Here is a 22456-nt window from a genome sequence, read left to right as displayed (position 1 = left end):
TTACAGGACTTTCTTTGATGTAACACTGACCAGTTTGTTAACAAATTCGTTGCTTTTCCTGAGTAATGCTACACGTACAGACTAGTTTCTATGGAATTGTAGTTACGGACTGACGTGGAGAGAAGTGGAGCGATTCAGGCCTTAAATTCACGGAACCTGAACATATTTGCACTCGGCTTCACCGCCTGGGCTACGTTCATCGGCTCTTGTCTCTTTCAACTCCTTAAGTGGAAGAAGAATGTAATTTGTGCGTTAATGAAGAAACTTGTACGTCATCCCATAAGGTGTTTCGGCAGAAAACATCTCCGTAGATCTAAAACTGGACAGTGTTGGGCGTCTCCCGGTGATCTGATTTCCCAGCCCCCGGGTCCCTAGTCATCGGATCGGCTATCTTGTACGATCAGATCTGCTGTTACTGGATGCAGCAAAAAAATACCTTGTGGCAGCAAAAAAATACCCGCTTTTGCTACATTGTAGAAAAAAACGGTTCAGCCACGAAATCGAATAAAAAGGCTGAGCTCACCGGAGATTCGCCGGAGACCTCGTCGGAGAGCTCGTAGCAAAAAAATTATGCTATTGTAGCAAAAACAGATATCGTCGGAGACATCGACGGAAAAGTCGCCGGAGATCTCGCCGGAGACCCCGTATTGTACAATGGTAGCAAAACCACATAAAAAGTTGTAGCAAAAAAACTACTAATTCAGCAAAACTTTCCGACCAAGACAGCAACACCTGACACCTAATGTAGCAGAAACGACCTCCGTTGGTAGCAAAACCCGGCTTCCGCGAGTAGCAACGTCAGGTAGCAAAGCCTGCCTTCGCTGGTAGCAACATCCGAGGCCTAAGGCAGCAAACTCCCAAAAATTCGCGAAAAATATGCTTTATATTCTAGCATTGATTTCGCCTCCATCTAGCACTGATCTGGACTTCGGGGTTGGTCGCGCCGACCATGGATCGCTGCGGGCGGCGGGGGCGCTCGACTACGGGCCGGTGGCGTGCGAAAGGTTGGGGGCCGTCCGCGCGGGCGAGGAGACGACACTGGTTGGGGGCCGTCCGCGCGGGCTAGGAAGGCGGCGGCCGACCATGGGTCGCTGCGGGCGGCGACGGCGCTCGACTACGGGCCGGTGGCGCGCGAAAGGTTGGGGGCAGTCCGCGCGGGCGAGGAAGGCGGCGCTGGTCGCGGTGGCCGACCATGGGTCGTTGCGTGCAGCGGTGGCCAGCCAGCGGCGGCGGCTTGGTAGTGCGGCAGCGAGCTAGAGAGAGAAAAAGGATTGACTCCCTGGAACAAGAACGAGTGGAGGAGGAAGGTGCGCGTGTGAGGATAAGAGAAACGGTGGGCCTCGGCGAGACACGCGGCGCGCAGCGAAGACGGAGGATCGAAACGCTTCGTCCCCCGGGGGAACACAATCATTTTCCTAAAACTATTGACTTTTCATAGTTTAGAAATTAGCTACGTGCATGTGTAGTTAAAACTCATCCTTCAAACACGCTTTCATCCCGTTTTATAAATAAAGTCGAACTGTCAAACCAATACAAGGTGGTGAGAAAACTCTATTACAAAGAGAGTGAAAGAAAAAGACATTCCTCATGGTGGTGCAAGCCACCAACTTAAAGCTGAGCAAGAAAACAAAAGCCACACCTAACATTGTGCAACCTAGACAATCAAGCAGGAACGGAACCCACACTTCCCCGGAAACCATCGAACACCACTGCCTCGAATAACATCTGTTGCGCCAATAACGATCATGCCATCTTCACGCTACTGTTCCCATACACTAAACACTCGACGTCGGCTCCCCTCCACTGTGGCATCACTTCACAGCACATGTACCTTGGCAGGTGTTGCGGTGGCTTAATTCTCTCTTGTGCAGCTGCTTGAGGCTTTCGAAGCTCGACGCCCCGAAAGCAGCTACCCATACTTCGTGTGCAATCCAGCAATGAGGGAGTTGGACAGACTGCCTACCAATCTCAAGACTGCCAGCTTCATGAGCTTGAACCAGCACACACCCACGGAAAAGTACCGCATCCTCGGCTACAAGTATGCGTCATCTGTAGAGCATCACCACGAGTACCTCGTGGTGGCGCCCGGCTAGTAGATGGTCACGAAACTCGTGTCCACCAGCACGTGCAAGGCCAGAGACAACATCAACTTGTTAAACAACACGCCGGTGATTCAACATCAACAACACATTTCCTTAAAAAAACATCCCTAGATCTCAGTCAACTGAAAACTATTAATTTTCAGTCGACCGACATCAAGAGTGATGACTTCAAGCAATTCATGTCCCGATCGACCGATAGGCTGACCTAACCAAGTATGTATGTGTTAGTATTTTCTTTTCGTGAATGGCCTCTTCTTGTTGTGCACATGTTGGGTCTTCTCTTTCATGGGATTATATCACGTATACTGCCCGCCCGCCCACTCCAGCCCTCCCCCCGGCGTTCTCCTCTCCGCCGCCGCTGCCGGGAGCGCCGCCAGGCAAAGCCTGGTCGGTGTGGTGGCGGCGGCGGCCATCCTCCTGGCGCCGAGTTGCGGCGACGACGGCGCTGGTTGTCCTCTCCCGCGCGTTGGTGCAGCGAAGGGACGGCAGCCACGGTGGATCCGGGGACCGCAAGATGCAGCGGCGCCTCCTTTCAATCTGATCCGGTCCCCATGGGGATCGGGCGGAGGGGATGGGCGGGCTCCTGCGGGCAGCGGCGTGGGGGCTTCGTTTGTGTCCCTTCCGCTTCACGAGGGCGCCTGGAGTTTCTACTCTAGGCATGGCGGTGGTGGTCTTCTCTTCCGCCGGAGGAGATCGGCTAGTTGTGTGGCTAGTCGTGGCGGATCTCGCGATCTGTCGCCTAGCTCCCGATGGCGAGGCGCAGCTGCCGGTGAAAGCCGGCCCGGACTTCGGTCATGGCGGATGATGACGGCGTGCTTCGTCGTTACCTTGTTGAAGGCATTGTCTCTGCAGCCTGCGTTCTTCGCCTGGGCTGCTCCGGGGGAAATCCTAGACCCGGGTCTCCTGGATCGAACGATGGCGGCGCGCAACGCCGTTCTCCCTGTTGGGGGCATCGTTTTTGGAGCAGACAACTGATGGCGGTGGTGTGATACGTCCAATTTGCATCACTATTTTATATCATAATTTGTTGTTATTCATTGATATATTTCATATTTGGAGATAATACTTATGTTATTTCATCTATTTTGCATGTTTCATGATTATTGGAGGATCGCGCACCGGAGTCAGGATTCTGCTGGAAAAAGCGCCGTCAGAATGTAATATTTCGGAAGATCAACGGTTGACGGAAATTATATGAAAAATCCTATTTTTCCGGAAGACGAAGGGAGCCGGAAGGGGGACCCGAGGGGACCCGAGGTGGGCCCACCCCATAGGCCGGCGCGGCCCAAGGCCTGGCCGCGCCGCCTCGTGAGGAGGGGGCCCACAGCCCCTCTCGCCTCCTTTTCTTCACGTACTCCTTCGTCCCGAAAACCTAAGCTCCAGAGGTACATCGCGAAGAGCCACAGCCGCCTCTGCGGGGCGGAGAACACCAGAGAGAAAAGAGCTCTCCGGCAGGCTGAGATCCGCCGGGGAAATTCCCTCCCGGAGGGGGAAATCGACGCCATCGTCACCGTCATCGAGCTGGACATCATCTCCATCACCATCATCATCATCTTCATCATCATCACCGCCGTCTCCACCGCTGCACGCCGTCACCGCTGTAACAATTTGGGTTTGATCTTGATTGTTTGATAGGGGAAACTCTCCCGGTGTCGATTTCTACTTGTTATTGATGCTATTGAGTGAAACCATTGAACCAAGGTTTATGTTCAGATTGTTATTCATCATCATATCACCTCTGATCATGTTCCATATGATGTCTCGTGAGTAGTTCGTTTAGTTCTTGAGGACATGGGTGAAGTCTAAATGTTAGTAGTGAAGTATGGTTGAGTAATATTCAATGTTATGATATTTAAGTTGTGGTGTTATTCTTCTAGTGGTGTCGTGTGAACGTCGACTACACGACACTTCACCTTTATGGGCCTAGGGGAATGCATCTTGTACTCGTTTGCCAATTGCGGGGTTGCCGGAGTGACGAAACACGAGCCCCCGTTGGTATATCGATGCAGGAGGGATAGCAGGATCTCAGAGTTTAAGGCTGTGGTTAGATTTATCTTAATTACTTTCTTGTAGTTGCGGATGCTTGCAATGGGTATAATCACAAGTATGTATTAGTCCTAGGAAGGGCAGTACATTAGCATAGGTTCACACACACAACACTTATCAAAACAATGAAGATTAATTAGCCGTATGTAGCGAAAGCACTAGACTAAAATCCCGTGTGTCCTCGAGAACGTTTGGTCATTATAAGTAAACAAACCGGCTTGTCCTTTGTGCTAAAAATGATTGGGCCACTCGCTGCAATTATTACTCTCGCACTTTACTTACTCGTACTTTATTCATCTATTACATCAAAACCCCCTGAATACTTGTCTGTGAGCATTTACAGTGAATCCTTCATCGAAACTGCTTGTCAACACCTTCTGCTCCTCGTTGGGATCGACATTCTTACTTATCGAAGATACTACGATACACCCCTATACTTGTGGGTCATCAAGACTATTTTCCGGCGCCGTTGCCGGGGAGTGAAGCGCCATTGGTAAGTGGAATTGGTAAGGGAAATTTCTACTCGTTTGTGCTGATTTTATTTCGCTCTGCTGCTATAATTCATTATGGAGAGATCTTCTCTTGAGTGTTTATTTGGAAGATCTACTACTACTGCAAAGGTAGTGGATGAGGCGCCAGGTAAGGAAGAAATACCATACAAAATACCTATGAAAATTATTGAACGTGTAGTGGATAACCGTTATACGAGGGATGGAACTGTCCACCCCGGAGATCATTTCTTGTTCTTACATGAATTATGTGGTTTATTCAAGTGTGCAGGTATTGCTATGGATGAAGTGAGGAAGAAACTATTCTCTATATCGTTGTCTGGTAAAGCGGCGCATTGGTATAAATTACTGCATAATGGGGATTCTCTTGACTGGAATGATATTGTGCCCCGGTTTTATTCTAAGTTCTATCCTCCAAGTGAGATTCACAAAGATCGGAATCGCATATATAATTTTTGGCCTCATGAAGGAGAGAGTATTGCCCAAGCGTGGGGGAGATTGAAGTCTTTAATGCTCAAATGCCCCATTCATGAGCTTCCCGGTAATATTATTATTGATAATTTCTATGCAAGACTTTCTTTTCAAGACAAGACCTTGCTGGATACTTCTTGTTCCGGATCATTTACACGCAACAAGGAAGAGTTTAAAAGGGACCTTCTTAATCGGATCCAAGAAAATACTGAAGGATGGGAGAACGACAAGGATAGAGAATCAGGTATAAATTATGATTATAAATGCATTGAACCTTTGATGGATACTGATAAATTTCGTAATATGAGTGCTACTTATGGTCTTGATTCTCAAGTTGCTGCAAATCTTTATAAATCTTTTGCCTCTCATTATGAATTGCCTAAGAAGAAATTTGATAAGTATCATGAACCGTATAAAGATAAAATTGATTCATCTATAAATAAATGTGTTGTAGTTGAAACTGTTGATCATGTTATTCCTGAAGCTTATATTGAAAAAACTTCTTTCCCTGCTAAAATGAAGGAGTACTCTGTTATAAATAGTGCGGTTCATAAAAGTGAAAAGAAACCTATAGAACTCGAAGAACAAATAAAAGTTGAACTCGTTGTTGCAATTGTTAAAGATCTTGTGACTGAAAATGTGGAGGATAGTCATATTATTTTCACGTGAAGATGCCTCTAATATTGTTTCACATCCTAATAAGTCTAGGAAAGCTAGTGTTCCTATGCTCTCTGTTAGAATTGGTGATCATTGTTATTATGGTTTATGTGACATTGGTGCAAGTATTAGCGCCATTCCTTATGAGCTTTATACGGAGATCATGCATGAAATTGGTTCTTGCGAACTTAAAGATATTGATGTGGTTATTCGGCTAGCTAATAGAGAAACTATCTCTCCTATTGGTATTATTCGAGATGTGGAAGTTCTATGTGGTAAGATTAAATATCCTGCTGACTTTTTAGTGCTTGGTTCTGCTGCTAGTAAGTATTGTCCTATTATTTTTGGTAGACCTTTCCTAAATACTTGTGGATCTGTTATAGATTGCAAGAAAGAGAAAATTTTGACTAAATTTGCTGGTGAATCTTATGAGTTTAACTTCTCTAAATTTACCAAAACTCCTTATAAAATTGATTCGCCTAATAGTGATTTTAAAGTTGAACAAGTGTGCATCTATTGCTCTTGCTCCTAGTAATCTTTTGCAGCAACATTTGGAGAATAGTGAGAGTGAAGTTTTTAGGGAAGAAAGAGATGAGCTTGATGAAATTTTCCTTCGTCAACCTATTCTTAAGCATGATTTACCGGTGGAAGATCCGGGTACAACACCACCACCAAAGGAAGATCCTGTCTTTGATTTAAAACCATTGCCCGATAATCTTAAATATGCTCATATTGATGATAAGAAAATATATCCTGTTATTATTAGTTCTAACCTTTCGAGTTTGAAGAAGAAAGGTTATTGGAAATATCGAAGAAACACCGAGGTGCTATTGGCTACACTCTTGATGACTTGAAGGGGATTTCTCCCTCTATTTGCCAACACGCCATTAATATGGAAGATGATGCGAAGCCTGTTGTTGAACCTCAGCGTCGTCTAATTCCTAAGATGAAGGATGTGGTAAGAAATGAGGTATTAAGACTCCTTGAAGCTGGTATTATATATCCTATTGCTGATAGTAGATGGGTTAGTCCTGTGCATTGTGTTCCTAAGAAAGGAGGAATGACTGTTGTGCCTAATGATAATGATGAGCTCATACCTCAAAGAGTAGTTGTAGGGTATAGAATGTGCATTGATTATCGAAAAGTTAATAAGGTTACTAAGAAAGATCATTACCCTTTGCCTTTTATTGATCAAATGTTAGAAAGGTTATCTAAAAATACTCATTTTTTCTTTCTTGATGGTTATTCTGGGTTTTCACAAATTGCTGTTAAAACTAAGGATCAAGAGAAAACCACTTTCACTTGTCCCTATAGAACTTATGCTTATAGACGTATGCCTTTTGGTTTATGTAATGCTCCTGCTACTTTTCAAAGATGCATGTCTGCTATTTTTCATGGCTTTTGTGAGAGTATTGTAGAGGTATTCATGGACGATTTTTCCGTCTATGGAAATTCTTTTGATAATTGCTTGCGGAACCTTGATAAAGTTTTGTAGAGATGTGAAGAAACTAACCTTGTTCTTAATTGGGAGAAATGCCACTTTATGGTTAATGAAGGAATTGTATTGGGACATAAAATTTCCGAGAGAGGTATTGAAGTTGATAGAGCTAAAGTTGAAGCCATTGAGAAGATGCCCTATCCTAGGGATGTTAAATGTATTCGTAGTGTTCTTGGTCATGCTTGGGTTTTATAGGAGGTTTATTAAAGACTTCTCCAAGATTTCAAAGCCTCTTACTAATCTTCTTCAAAAAGATGTACCTTTTGTTTTTGATGATGATTGTAAGGAAGCTTTTGAAACTCTAAAGAAAGCCTTAACAACTGCCTCTATAGTTGAACCTCCTGATTGGAACTTACCATTTGAAATTATGTGTGATGCTAGTGATTTTGTTGTAGGCGCTGTTTGATACGTCTCCAACGTACCTATAATTTCTGATGTTCCATGCTTGTTTTATGACAATACTTACATGTTTTGCTTGCACTTTATGATGATTTTATGCGTTTTCCGGAACTAACCTATTAACAAGATGCCACGGTGCCGGTTCCTGTTTTCGTTGTTTTTGGTTCCGGAAAGGCTGTTCGGGCAATATTCTCGGAATTGGACGAAATCAACGCCAAACATCCTATTTTTCCCGGAAGCATCCAGAACACCGAAGGAGAGTCGGAGGAGAGCCAGGGGCCACCACACAGGTGGGCCGCGCGGCCTACACCCTGGCCGCGCCGGCCTGGTGTGGGGCCACCCTGTCGCCCCTCCTGCGCCGCCTCTTCGCCTATTTAAGCCCTTTCGACCTAAAAACGCGAGACCAATTGACGAAACTCCAGAAAGACTCCAGGGGCGCCGCCGCCATCGCGAAACTCCGTTTCGGGGACGAAGTCTCGTTCCGGCACCCTGCCGGGACGGGGAAGTGCCCCGGAAGCCATCTCCATCAACGCCACCGCCTCCATCATGCTCCGTGAGTAGTTCCCCCATGGACTACGGGTTCTAGCTGTAGCTAGTTGGTATCATCTCTCCCATGTACTTCAATACAATGATCTCTTGAGCTGCCTTACATGATTGAGATTCATCTGATGTAATCGGTGTTGTGTTTGTCGGGATCCGATGGATTGTTACGTTATGATTGTCTATCTATAAAGTTTGTGAAGTTATTGTTGCTGCAATCTTGTTGTGTTTAATGCTTGTCACTAGGGCCCGAGTGGCATGATCTTAGATTTAAGCTCTATAATTATTGCTTAGATTGTATCTACAAGTTGTATGCACATGTCACTGTCCGGAACCAAAGGCCCCGAAGTGACAGAAATCGGGACAACCGAAGGGGATTGCGGTGATGTGAGGATCACATGTTTTCACGGAGTGTTAATGCTTTGCTCCGGTGCTTGATGTCTACGGGTGCTTCTATTCTTGTAGACAGTGTTGGGCCTCCAAGAGCAGAGGTTTGTAGAACAGCAGCAAGTTTCCCTTAAGTGAATCACCCAAGGTTTATCGATCTCAGGGAGGAAGAGGTCAAAGATATCCCTGCTACTGTGTTACTGTTACTACTGCTCTCATATCACTGCTACTTTCACATCATCCCTGTTACTAGTGCTTTTCCAGGTGCAGCTGAATTGACAACTCAGTTGTTAAGGCTTATAAGTATTCTTTACCTCCCCTTGTGTCGAATCAATAAATTTGGGTTTTACTTCCCTCGAAGACTGCCGCGATCCCCTATACTTGTGGGTTATCAAGACTGTTTTCTGGCGCCGTTGCCGGGGAGGCATAGCTCTACTCATAAGTTCACCTGGGGAGTACACTCTACCTCTCTCTCTGTTTTATTTTATTTTGTTTTGCTTAGTTTACTTTTGCCTAGTTTATTTGTGCTTAGTTTATTTCTGTCTTGTTTTATTTTTCTTAGTTTACTTTTGTCTAGTTTCTTTTTGTCTTGTTTTACTTTTCTCATATACCCAAAAATCCATAAAAATTTGAAAAACCTAAAAATTAAAAACTGCTATTATGGGAGAACCTACAACCTATTTGGAGCTTATAGAATATTATAATAATTATAGAGAATCAAGAGCGGGAAAAGTGATGAGTGCTGTGATAGAAAAATTGAATACAATTGCTAAAATCTTGCTTAAACGCCATGATATAAACTGTTGCTCTCAACAGGACACTAAACATCTTAAATTTCAATGTGGCTTTAGTGAGGAATTTTTAATTAATAACTATAATCGGAATAGCTATATTCATTTTGGGTTTGAAGAGGTAGAACAATTTGTCATATTTATGGGAGCCTCTGAGATAGAATCCTTCATGGTTAAAAATTATGAAACTTGTGTTGTTTGTAAGGACCTTAAAGATTATGTCTCTTCTATCCTTAATTTTTGCAATGAAAGTTACACTGATAATCCTTATATCATTGATTATAAAGAGAGACTCATTAATGCACAAGAATGCACCCACAATTTGCAGGGACCTGTGGAAGAAGAAATTGATGAACTTGAAAGCTCATTGGATGAAAAAGAGGAGGAAATTGATGAACCTGAAAGCTCATTGGATGAAAAAGAAGAGGAGAGTGATGAACAAAAGGAGGAAGAATGGATTAGCTACCCATGCCAACCTTCTAATGAGAGTAACTCTTTATCTCTTACACTATTTGATTGTCCTCCATGCTTACCGAAAGAGGTTGAATGTTATGTTCCCGTGGATTCTCTTGAAATATTCCCTATGAGTAAAACTTGTGAGAATAATTATGCTAATGTTATTTATGATAATCCATGCTACTTTGATAAATCTTATGATAATGCTTTGTTTGTGCCTGATGTCGAAATGCATGGTACTAAAGAATTTTGCGTAGCAAATGTTTATGATAAAGCTCTTGATGATGATCCTATGTTACTTGATAATATTAATTGTACTACTAATGAAAATGGGATTGGAGAGGTCTTGCCATTATCTATGAGTCCCATATCTCTTGAGATTGATCAACCATCTTGTTATACTATTGATAAAAGTGTGTTTGAAAGTTTTAATCGCACTATTTTTGAGCTTGATAAAAATTATGTGTTTGTGGATCATGAAAAGCATGCTATATGTGATAGTTATATTATTGAGTTTGTTCATGAAGCTACTGAAAATTATTATGAGAGAGGAAAATATAGTTGTAAAAATTTGCATGGTGCTAAAACACCTCTCTATATGCTTAAAATTTTGAAGTTACTCTTGTTTTATCTTCTTATGCTTATCACTTTGTTCTTCATGAGTTTATTTTTGTACAAGATTCCTATGCATAGGAATTGGGTTAGACTTAAATGTGTTTTGAATTTGCTTCTTGATTCTCTCTTTTGCTTCAACTCTTATTTCTTGCGAGTGCATCATTAAAACTGCTGAGCCCATCTTAATGGCTATAAAGAAAGAACTTCTTGGGAGATAACCCATGTGTTTATTTTGCTACTGTTTTGTTGTGTCTTGGAAGTTGTTACTACTGTAGCAACCTCTCCTTATCTTTATTTTATTGCAATGTTGTGCCAAGTGAAGCCTCTAATCGAAGGTTGATACTAGATTTGGATTTCTGCGCAGAAACAGATTTCTATCTGTCACGAATCTGGGCTGTTTTATCTGTAGGTAACTCAGAAAATTATTCCAATGTACGTGCGTGTTCCTCAGATATGTACGCAACTTTCGTTAGTTTTGAGTTTTCTTATTTGAGCAACGGAAGTACCTGTTTAAAATTCGTCTTTACTGGCTGTTCTGTTTTGGCAGATTCTGTCTCTGTTTTTTGCATTGTCTCTTGCGGACTTTAAGCAAGGCTTTCTACACGTGGAGAGCTGTAGCTAATGTTTTATTGAGTTCTTGCAATGTGTCACTACAGGACCAAGGTGGATTCAAGTTTTTAAGTACTAACCCCTCTAATAAAGTTTATGAGAAGTTTGGTGTGAAGGAAGTTTTCAAGGGTCAAGAGAGGAGGATGATATATGATCAAGAAGAGTGAAAAGTCTAAACTTGGGGATGCCCCGTGGTTCATCCCTGCATATTTCAAGAAGACTCAAGCGTCTAAGCTTGGGGATGCCCAAGGCATCCCCTTCTTCATCAACTTATCAGGTTTTTCTATTGAAACTATATTTTTATTCGGTCACATCATATGTGCTTTACTTGGAGCGTCCTGTGTGTTTTTATTTTTGTTTATGTTTGAATAAATTCGGATCCTAGCAATCCTTGTGTGGGAGAGAGACACGCTCCGCTTTTTCATATGAACACTTGTGTTCTTCGTTTTACTTTTAATGTTCAATGATAAAAGTTGGAAGCTATTGCATTTATTGCTATTTGGTTGGAAACAGAAAATGCCTCATCATGTCTTGGATAATTTGACACTTGGCAATGGTTTTGAGCTCTCAAGTAGATCATGATTAAGTTTTTTCATATAGTTTAAACCTATTAGTGGAGAACTACTGTAGAGCTTGTTGAAATTGGTTTACATGATTGGTCTCTCTTAAGGTCTAGATATTTTCTAGTAAAAGTGTTTGAGCAACAACGAAGACAGTGTAGAGTATTATAATGCTTGCAAAATGTTCTTATGTAAGTTTTGCTGTACCGGTTCATACTTGTGTTTGCTTCAAACAACCTTGCTAGCCAAAGCCTTGTACTGAGAGGAAATGCTTCTCGTGCATCCAAAAACCTTGAGCCAAAACCTATGCCATTTGTGTCCACCATATCTACCTACTATGTGGTATTTCCTGCCATTCCAAGTAAATACTTCATGTGCTACCTTTAAACAATTCAAAACTTTATTACTCCTTATTTGTGTCAATGTTTTATAGCTCATGAGGAAGTATGTGGTGTTTTATCTTTCAACCTTGTCATTTACTCTTGACAGACTCTCACCAATGGACTAGTGGCTTCATCCGCTTATCCAATAATTTTGCAAAAAGAGCTGGCAATGGGGTTCCCAGCCCCAATTAATTAACCTTCACTAATAATAATTCTCTTCACGTGTTTTGCCCTGATTCATCAGTAAGCAACTTAATTTTGCAAATAGACACTCCTTCATGGTATGTGAATGTTGGAAGGCACCCGAGGATTCGATTAGCCATGGCTTCTGTAAGCAAAAGGTTGGGAGGAGTGTCAACCATAAATAGAACTAAAGTACATGTGTAAACAAAAGAGAAGAGGGATGATCTACCTTGCTGGTAGAGATAACGTTCTTCATGGGAGCCGCTCTTGAAAGTCTGGTTGATGAGGTAGTTAGAGTGCCCACTACCATTCGTTGACAACAACAAACACCTCTCAAAACTTTACTTTTATGCTCTCTATATGATTTCAAAACTTAAAAAGCTCTAGCACATGATTTAATCCCTGCTTCCCTCTGCGAAGGGCCATTCTTTTACTGTATGTTGAGTCAGTTTACCTACTCCCTTCCATCTTAGAAGCAAACACTTGTGTCAACTGTGCATTGATTCTTACATACTTGCTTATTTGCATTCATCATATTACTTTATGTTGACAATTATCCATGAGATATGCATGTTGAAAGTTGAAAGCAACTACTGAAACTTAAATTTTCCTTTTGTGTTGCTTCGATGCCTTTACTTTGAATCTATTGCTTTATGAGTTAACTCTTGTGCAAGGCTTTTGATGATTGTCTTGAAAGTACTCTTCATGAAAAGTTTTGCTATATGTTATCTATTTGTTAGCAACTATAGATCATTGCCTTGAGTCACTTCATTCATCTCATATGCTTTGTAATAGTATGATCAAGGTTATGTAAGTAGCATGTCACTACATAAATTATTCTTTTTATCATTTACCTACTCGAGGACGAGCAGGAACTAAGCTTGGGGATGCTGATACGTCTCCAACGTACCTATAATTTCTGATGTTCCATGCTTGTTTTATGACAATACTTACATGTTTTGCTTGCACTTTATGATGATTTTATGCGTTTTCCGGAACTAACCTATTAACAAGATGCCACAGTGCCGGTTCTCGTTTTACGTTGTTTTTGGTTCCAGAAAGGCTGTTCGGGCAATATTCTCGGAATTGGACGAAATCAACGCCAAACATCCTATTTTTCCCGGAAGCATCCAGAACACCGAAGGAGAGTCGGAGGAGAGCCAGGGGCCACCACACAGGTGGGCCGCGCGGCCTACACCCTGGCCGCGCCGGCCTACACCCTGGCCGCGCCGGCCTGGTGTGGGGCCACCCTATCGCCCCTCCTGCGCCGCCTCTTCGCCTATTTAAGCCCTTTCGACCTAAAAACGCAGTACCAATTGATGAAACTCCAGAAAGACTCCAGGGGCGCCGCCACCATCGCGAAACTCCGTTTCGGGGGACAGAAGTCTCTGTTCCGGCACCCTGCCGGGACGGGGAAGTGCCCCCGGAAGCCATCTCCATCAACGCCACCGCCTCCATCATGCTCCGTGAGTAGTTCCCCCATGGACTACGGGTTCTAGCTGTAGCTAGTTGGTATCATCTCTCCCATGTACTTCAATACAATGATCTCATGAGCTGCCTTACATGATTGAGATTCATCTGATGTAATCGGTGTTGTGTTTGTCGGGATCCGATGGATTGTTACGTTATGATTGTCTATCTATAAAGTTTGTGAAGTTATTGTTGCTGCAATCTTGTTGTGTTTAATGCTTGTCACTAGGGCCCGAGTGGCATGATCTTAGATTTAAGCTCTATAATTATTGCTTAGATTGTATCTACAAGTTGTATGCACATGTCACTGTCCGGAACCAAAGGCCCCGAAGTGACAGAAATCGGGACAACCGGAGGGGATTGCGGTGATGTGAGGATCACATGTTTTCACGGAGTGTTAATGCTTTGCTCCGGTGCTTGATGTCTACGGGTGCTTCTATTCTTGTAGACGAGTGTTGGGCCTCCAAGAGCGAGAGGTTTGTAGAACAGCGACAAGTTTCCCTTAAGTGGATCACCCAAGGTTTATCGATCTCGGGGAGGAAGAGGTCAAAGATATCCCTCTCATGCAACCCTGCAACCACAAAGCAAGAAGTCTCTTGTGTCCCCAACACACCTAATAGGTGCACTAGTTCGGCGAAGAGATAGTGAAATACAGGTGGTATAAATAAGTATGAGCGGTGGCAACGGCACCGGAAAAGTGCTTTGCCCGGGACGAGTAAACAAGCGGTAGTAACACGAGCGGTAGTAACGCGAGTAAAACGAGTAAACAAGCAGCGATAGCAGTATTTAGGAACAAGGCCTAGGGATCATACTTTCACTAGTGGACACTCTAAACATTGATCACATAACAGAATAGATAAATGCATACTCTACACTCTTGTTGGATGATGAACACATTGCGTAGGATTACACGAACCCTCAATGCCGGAGTTAACAAGCTCCACAATTCAATGTTCATATTTAAATAACCTTAGAGTGCATGAAAGATCAACATAACCAAATAGATCACATCAATACCATCACAGTAATAGTTAACTTCACAATCTACAAGGGATCATGATCATAGCCTACGACAACAACCACACGATGCACACACTAGTCACCTTTACACCATGCAGGAGGAATAAACTACTTTAATAACATCACTAGAGTAGCACATAGATAAATTGTGATACAAAACACATTGCAATCATAAAGAGATATAAATAAGCACTTCACTATGCCATTCATAACAGTGAATAAGTATTACGTGAAATATAGCCTAAGAGACCCACACGGTGCACACACTAGTCACCTTTACACACGTGGGACAAGGAGTCTCCGGAGATCACATAAGTAAAATTCACTTGACTAGCATAACGACATCTAGATTACAAGCATCATCATATGAATCTCAATCATGTAAGGCAGCTCATGAGATTATTGTATTGAAGTACATAGGAGAGAGATTAACCACATAGCTACCGGTACAGCCCCGAGCCTTGATGGAGAACTACTCCCTCCTCATGGGAGACAGCAGCGTTGATGAAGATGGCGGTGGTGTCGATGGAGGAGCCTTCCGGGGGCACTTCCCCGTCCCGGCGGCGTGCCGGAACGGAGACTCCTGTCCCCGATCTTGGCTTCACGATGGCGGCGGCTCTGGAAGGTTTCTCGTACCGTGGCTTTTCGTATCGAGGTTTTAGGTCCGGGGGCTTTATATAGGCGAAGAGGCGGCGTCGGGAAGGTCGAAGGGCGACGACACCATAAGGCGGCGCGGCCGGGGCCTGGGCCGCGCCGGCCTATCATCCGGGGCCTGTGTGGCCCCCCTCTGGCGACTCTCGGGTGTTCTGGATGCTTCCGGGCAAAATAGGAACCTGGGCGTTGATTTCGTCCAATTCCGAGAATATTTCCTTACTAGGATTTCTGAAACCAAAAACAGCAAAAAACAGCAACTGGCCTTTCGGCATCTTGTCAATAGGTTAGTTCCAGAAAATGCATGAATATGACATAAAGTGTGAATAAAACATGTAGATATCATCAATAATGTGGCATGGAACATAAGAAATTATCGATACGTCGGAGACGTATCAGCATCCCCAAGCTTAGTTTCTGCTCGTCCCGAGCAGGTAAACGATAAACAAAGATAATTTCTGGACACTACAACAAAAATGACACGTAGAGACGTCCAAGTTTAGACGCTTTTGTATTCGTCTTTACGTGATAATCCGCCCCATAAATAAAGACGTTTTTGAAGACGTTTTGTAGGTCGTCTCGCCCTGCCAAAATTCACCGTGCTCACTATTAATATTTCCCACCTCCATCTCAAAAAGAGAAAAAGAAAACTTCCCATCCCCCGTTTCCTACCACTAAGCCACGATTAGATCTGTAGAAACCTAGCGCCGCCGCCTTTAGATCCCGCCAAGTGCCTCTCCGGCGAACCTTGTGCAGCGACTGGCGACAATCTCCTCCCCTGGATGGTAGAACGTCTTCTCCGGCCCGCTCGAAAACGGTTTTGACGTGATGCGCAGAGACCTGATCCAACCAGATTTTACGGTACCCTCTCCCGTGCAACTGTGGCTTTCTCCTAATCCTCACCTTACGCCATCAGCCCATGGCAGATCGTAGCCTGCAATTGCAACCAAACAGTCAAGTCTCCGCAGGTACGTTCTTGGAGTACTATTTTAATCTCAATCTCTTATCACTTTTTTTTTTGTTTTGAACCTAGCCTGTAATCCTGTATCTCTATTTGATTGGTACGTCACTGCAGTGTGACTCGAAAAAGCGGTTTCCTGTAGCCATGAAATTAGTATTTCATTCCTTTCTGGTTCAGTCAATCTAGGTAGTTTTATTCACGTGGTGTGGACTCAAACAAACAAAGTTTTGATATCAGCATCACTCAACTATTTTGCTGATCGTGGACAAGTCTACAGTTTATGGTGGCCAAATGTGCGAGCTAATTAAATATTTAGAACTTTCAGTTTCATGGTATATATAAGCACGATCAAACAGAAATTTGATGATATAACAACCTAATACAAAATTGGATTAGGTCGCCCCAGATTTATATCACAATTTGTTATTTTGGTATTCAAATATATTCTTGAATTCGAACTTGAACTTGCACCGATGAAATTTTGTGAGCAATTATTTCATCTTATGTTCATTTGCTGTGATTTACTTGTACAAAGTAGACGCACCGGTTACTAACCTCGAACTAGTTTTGTGTTTTAAAGAGTATCTATATGAAGTTTCAGGAGCCTTCCTGAAGAACACTCAGAAGTCCACTACAACTACAGTATATTCAAGTAACGAAGTGATGGCCATTTCTGTAGCTAGCATTTTCAGGTTAATATAGCCTTGACTTTGCTTCAGCTTTTCAAGTCTAGTTAGAGATGTAGGTTACATCGCTTATGAATATATTATATATCTCAGGTTCTTAATCATCTTTCATCATTTTTTAAATTGTCTCCAATCAGCGCAACTAACCCTTCTTTGTCAATGGCTTCAACAAAAATGCATCAAAGCTTCAAGTTTGTCTACTGCCCATAAGAGAAATGTTCTGAAGATGCGTCAGAAGGATGTTGCTGCATCAGACTGGCTGTACTTATTTGTTAAAGCTAATAATTATTGTAAGTATGTAATTTTAGAAAAATATATATCCCAGCAATGCTACTACCATTTTTAGTATAAGCACGGTATCAGTTGTGCAAAATATTATAAACTGATGTACTTTATTTTCTTTGGTTTTTTTTTAACCTGTGTTAGATTGGTTTGTGCAGAGTTATGATGATTGCTAGATACCCTGATGCTAAGAAGGTACATATTTTGGCCAACTTTGAACAATTACTGCAAATTCTTTGGCATGCTCCTTAAATGAATAATCCTTTTTGAAGAAATGCAAGGATTTTTTGAGTTTGTTTTTGCAGAAAGTCTTATTGCGGAAATTTTATGGATCACAGTAGAAGACCACAAGGAAAATATCACATGATGCAATGAAGACCCGTCTGTGATGAAGTGCATGCAAAAGCTTAGATAGATTCCAGCTAGTTAGACTAGTACTTGAGTTTTTTGTTCATGATATCTTTACCCTACCCCTCGTTTGTATGAACCGACAGTTCTGTTGTAAAGAACAATCTCCCTTGATTAATAGCATATTTATTTCCCTACAATTGACTACATAGTCGATTGATTTACAAGATGTATGTATTTTCTTCCTTCACTGCATGCATTGGTAATTTGGTAATTTTAAAAAGTTAAAACGATTTTCTCTCATTAGCATCCCACAAAGCGTCGCAAGATTTAGTAGAGACGTCATGTAAGGGCATTTCATGGTCAGCTCCAACTACGTCTCTACGTGCATGTAGACGCTTTATAAAGCGTCTTTGTTTTCTAAACACGCTTTCAATATGTCTCAACAGATTTTGAGACGGTGCATAAGGAGACGTTCCTACGACGCTTTCTAGAAACGACTCTACAACCATCTAAAGACGAAATAAAACGTACTTACCACCTAAATTGAACGTCGCGACGTGTCAATTTTCTTGTAGTGGGAGTGACATGCCATCATAAACTTGATCATATTGTAAACATATGTAATGAATGCATCGATCAAAACAATGGTAATGACATGAGTAAACAACTGAATCATAAAGCAATGACTTTTCATGAATAGTACTTTCAAGACAAGCATCAATAAGTCTTGCATAAGAGTTAACTCATAAAGCAATAAATTCAAAGTAAAGACATTGAAGCAACACAATGGAAGATTAAGTTTCAGCGGTTGCTTTCAACTTGTAACATGTATATCTCATGGATAGTTGTCAATGCAAAGTAATATAACAAGTGCAATATGCAAGTATGTAGGAATCAATGCACAGTTCACACAAGTGTTTGCTTCTTGAGGTGGAGAGAAATAGGTGAACTGACTCAACATAAAAGTAAAAGAAAGGTCCTTCAAAGAGGAAAGCATCGATTGCTATATTTGTGCTAGAGCTTTGGTTTTGAAAACATAAAGAGAGCATAAAAGTAAATTTTTGAGAGGTGTTTGTTGTTGTCAACGAATGGTAGTGGGCACTCTAACTACCTCATCAACCAGACTTTCAAGAGCGGCTCCCATGAAGGACGTTATCTCTACCAAAGAAGGTAGATCATCCCTCTTCTCTTTTGTTTACACATGTACTTTAGTTTAGTTTTTCTTTATTTATGGATGACACTCCTCCCAACCTTTTGCTTACACAAGCCATGGCTAACCGAATCCTTCGGGTGCCGTCCAACAATCACATACCATGGAGGAGTGTCTATTTGCAAAATTAAGTTGCTTACTGATGAATCAGAGCAAAACATGTGAAGAGAATTATTAATGAAAGTTAATTAATTGGGCTGGGAACCCCATTGCCAGCTCTTTTTGCAAAATTATTGGATAAGCGGATGTGCCACTAGTCCATTGTGAAAGTCTGTCAGAAGTAAATGACAAGATCAAAAGATAAACACCACATACTTCCTCATGAGCTATAAAACATTGACACAAATAAGAGGTGATAAATTTTGAATTATTTAAAGGTAGCACTCAAGCAATTTACTTTGGAATGGCGGAGAAATACCATGTAGTAGGTAGGTATGGTGGACACAAATGGCATAGTGGTTGGCTCAAGGATTTTGGATGCATGAGAAGTATTCCCTCTCGATACAAGGTTTAGGCTAGCAAGGTTATTTGAAACAAACACAAGGATGAACCGGTGCAGCAAAACTCACATAAAAGACATATTGTAAACATTATAAGACTCTACACCGTCTTCCTTGTTGTTCAAACTCAATACTAGAAATTATCTAGACTTTAGAGAGACCAAATATGCAAACCAAATTTTAGCAAGCTCTATGTATTTCTTCATTAATGGGTGCAAAGTATATGATGCAAGAGCTTAAACATGAGCACAACAATTGCCAAGTATCAAATTATCCAAGACATTTTATCAATTACTACATGTAGCATTTCCCGTTTCCAACCATATAACAATTAACGAAGCGGTTTTCAACCTTCGCTATGAACATTAAAAAGTATAGCTAAGAACACATGTGTTCATACGAACCAGCGGAGCGTGTCTCTCTCCCACACAAGCATGTATTTATTCAGAGAATGAAAATAACAAAACGAAAATAAAAGCACACAGACGCTCCAAGTAAAGTACATAAGATGTGACCGAATAAAAATATAGTTTCAAGAGAAGGAACCTGATAAGTTGTCGATGAAGAAGGGGATGCCTTGGGCATCCCCAAGCTTAGACGCTTGAGTCTTCTTGAAATATGCAGGGGTGAACCACCGGGGCATCCCCAAGCTTAGAGCTTTCACTCTCCTTGATCATAGTGTATCATACTCCTCTCTTGATCCTTGAAAACTTCCTCCACACCAAACTCGAAACAACTCATTAGAGGGTTAGTGCACAATAAAAATTAACATGTTCAGAGGTGACACAATCATTCTTAACACTTCTGGACATTGCATAAAGCTACTGGACATTAATGGATCAAAGAAATTCATCCAACATAGCAAAAGAGGCAATGCGAAATAAAAGGCAGAATCTGTCAAAACAGAACAGTCCGTAAAGATGGATTTTATTGAGGCACCAGACTTGCTCAAATGAAAATGCTCAAATTGAATGAAAGTTGCGTACATATCTGAGGATCACTCACGTAAATTGGCATAATTTTCTGAGTTACCTACGGAGAATTAGGCCCAGATTCGTGACAGCAAAGAAATCTGTTTCTACGCAGTAATCCAAATCTAGTATGAACCTTACTATCAAAGACTTTACTTGGCACAACAAAACACAAAACTAAGATAAGGAGAGGTTGCTACAGTAGTAAACAACTTCCAAGACTCAAATATAAAACAAAGATACTGTAGCAAAATAAACACATGGGTTATCTCCCAAGAAGTTCTTTCTTTATAGCCATTAAGATGGGCTCAAGCAGCTTTAATGATGCACTCGCAAGAAATAGTAGTTGAAGCAAAAGAGAGCATCAAGAGGCAAATTCAAAACACATTTAAGTCTAACATGCTTCCTATGCATAGGAATCTTGTAAATAAACAAGTTCAAGAAGAGCATAATGCAACAAGCATAGGAAGATAAAACAAGTGTAGCTTCAAAAATTTCAGCACATAGAGAGGTGTTTTAGTAACATGAAAATTTCTACAACCATATTTTCCTCTCTCATAATAACTTTCAGTAGCAACATGAGCAAACTCAACAATATAACTATCACATAAAGCATTCTTATCATGAGTCTCATGCATAAAATTATTACTCTCCACATAAGCATAATCAATTTTATTAGTTGTAGTGGGAGCAAATTCAACAAAGTAGCTATCATTATTATTCTCATCATCAAATATAGGAGGCATATTGTAATCATAATCAAATTTATCCTCCATAACAGGCGGTACTAAAAGACCAATATCATTATAATCATCATAAATAGGAGGCAAAGTATCATCAAAGTAAATTTTCTCCTCAATGCTTGGGGGACTAAAAATATCATGCTCATCAAAGCCAGCTTCCCCAAGCTTAGAATTTTCCATATCATTAGCAACAATGGTGTTCAAAGCGTTCATACTAATATTACTACCAAGCATGCAAATAAGATTCCATAGGTTTTTTAATTTTCGCATCAAACCATCCATGTCTTAAATCGTGAAATAGAATAAGAAGCTCATTGTCGTCCATTATGCCAAACTAGTGTAAACAAGAAACAAAAAGATGCAATTGCAGGATCTAAAGGAAATAGCTTCGAGTACTTACAACGATGAAAATAGCTTAGTAGCCGAGATCCGGAGTGTGAGTACCTTTTACCTTTCCTCCCCGGCAACGGCGCCGTGAAAATAGCTTGATGTCTACGGGTGCTTCTATTCTTGTAGACAAGTGTTGGGCCTCCAAGAGCAGAGGTTTGTAGAACAGCAGCAAGTTTCCCTTAAGTGGATCACCCAAGGTTTATCGATCTCGTGGAGGAAGAGGTCAAAGATATCCCTCTCATGCAACCCCGCAACCACAAAGCAAGAAGTCTCTTGTGTCCCCAACACACCTAATAGGTGCACTAGTTCGGCGAAGAGATAGTGAAATACAGGTGGTATAAATAAGTATGAGCAGTGGCAACGGCACCGTAAAAGTGCTTTGCCCGGACGTGTAAACAAGCGTGAGTAATGCAGCAAGTAGTAACGCAAAGAAACAAGTAAACAAGCAGCGATAGCGATATTTAGGAACAAGGCCTAGGGATCATACTTTCACTAGTGGACACTCTCAACATTGATCACATAACAGAATAGATAAATGCATACTCTACACTCTTGTTGGATGATGAACACATTGCGTAGGATTACACGAACCCTCAATGCTGGAGTTAACAAGCTCCACAATTCAATGTTCATATTTAAATAACCTTAGAGTGCATGAAAGATCAACATAACCAAATAGATCACATCAATACCATCACAGTAATAGTTAACTTCACAATCTACAAGGGATCATGATCATAGCCTACGACAAGAACCACACGGTGCACACACTAGTCACCTTTACACCATGCAGGAGGAATAAACTACTTTAATAACATCACTAGAGTAGCACATAGATAAATTGTGATACAAAACACATTGCAATCATAAAGAGATATAAATAAGCACTTCACTATGCCATTCATAACAGTGAATAAGTATTCTCGTGAAATATAGCCTAAGAGACCCACACGGTGCACACACTAGTCACCTTTACACACGTGGGACAAGATAACACAACTGAACGGAAGCACAA

Source organism: Lolium rigidum, chromosome 2 (assembly GCF_022539505.1).
Source record: "Lolium rigidum isolate FL_2022 chromosome 2, APGP_CSIRO_Lrig_0.1, whole genome shotgun sequence".
In the NCBI taxonomy this organism is placed as follows: domain Eukaryota; kingdom Viridiplantae; phylum Streptophyta; class Magnoliopsida; order Poales; family Poaceae; genus Lolium; species Lolium rigidum.
The sequence above is the reverse complement of the archived record's forward strand: the minus strand, read 5'-3'. Positions refer to the sequence as shown.